The 1,305-nt window shown below is 38.3% G+C and overlaps 1 non-coding gene across 1 annotated transcript; it reads left to right on the plus strand.

Moving 5' to 3' along the window:
• The first annotated feature begins 591 nt into the window (after positions 1–591).
• Trnak-uuu (transfer RNA lysine (anticodon UUU)) lies at positions 592–664 on the plus strand. Its single transcript has one exon. It is a non-coding gene; the product is annotated as a tRNA-Lys (tRNA).
• The last annotated feature ends 641 nt before the right edge of the window (positions 665–1,305 follow it).

A 1,305-nucleotide genomic window follows, 5' to 3' on the forward strand; every position in this document is an offset into this window, starting at 1 on the left:
TAACCGTTAGAATAGCTCACACCGGCACGCTGTAGTTTTGTATTTGTGACCTCACCTATGAAGTTACATTTTCGCCAACCGCTGAGATGACAAGCATGAAAAATGTCCTGCAGCAGCTGCGTAGAAATTGCGTGAATGCTTTTCGTGTGGCCGCCAGATTTTCGTCCCTGAAAGGGCCATACAACGCCAACGAGCCTTGCACTTTTAGAACCCGATTACTGTGTTATGTTCAAACCAGCACCTGATATTCCATTACTTCGCAAAATGCCAGCGTCCAAAATACAAACCTCGTTAGTAATGCGAAGCTAACAAACAGTGTCAATAACAGATGATCTCACAAAATTTATGTACCATTTAAAGAGTATTATTTATACTGCACGAAAATAACGAAGTGAATAATACTCCACAAATACCCCAGTTTATGAGGTACCAATGTCAACTGTCACGCGCGCTGGGGTGAACTAGCACGTGCAACGCTGTTTCATCCTGATTTTATCACAGAGAGATAAAGCTACATAGATAACAGGTCAGTTGCAATTGTTACCTTTTCGCAAAATTATTATACAGCTTTAATGGCGCCGAGCCTCACGAGCCCGGATAGCTCAGTCGGTAGAGCATTAGGCTTTTAACCTAAGGGTCCAGGGTTCGAGTCCCTGTTCGGGCGTATATTTTAAAAAGCCCTTTCTCGCTTGGTTGCCTATGCTTTACTTGACCAAACTCCATAGACAAAAATCTGCAAGGTCTGAAATAAAGCACATACATTATTTCAATCCGATGGTAACAAATGAAAATTCCAATTCACATATATATTTGCAATAAAATTACAGACCAAATAAAAGGACATCAATACACTGCAAATCTGTAAACATTGGGAGAATTGCAAAAAGTGGCCAGGCACTGATAATATAAACAAAGAGATGATTAAATATGTGTCCCATTTTGTGGAAGAACTGCAACAAGTGATCAAAAAATGTAACAGAAAAATAGGCCAGGCACTGATTATACAAACATGGACTTAATTAAATACGTGTCTGATCAACTACGGTATAGATTTTTACAGATTTGAATGTCTACTGACTGGGCAAATATGTGACAGACGAATGAAATGATGCTTTGGTATGACCTACTTATAAGAAAGGAAATAATTCACAATGTGCAAATAACCATGCAATAAGTCCGTTAACATTATAAACAATAGATTAATTACCAATACTTGAAGCACATGGTACAACACGGTTTTTCAAAAGGTAGGTCATGTTTTGATTGTCTTTTCGCTTTGGCACAAGTAACTGAAAAAATAATTTA

This window comes from Schistocerca serialis, chromosome 9, assembly GCF_023864345.2.
Source record: "Schistocerca serialis cubense isolate TAMUIC-IGC-003099 chromosome 9, iqSchSeri2.2, whole genome shotgun sequence".
In the NCBI taxonomy this organism is placed as follows: Eukaryota; Metazoa; Arthropoda; class Insecta; order Orthoptera; family Acrididae; genus Schistocerca; species Schistocerca serialis.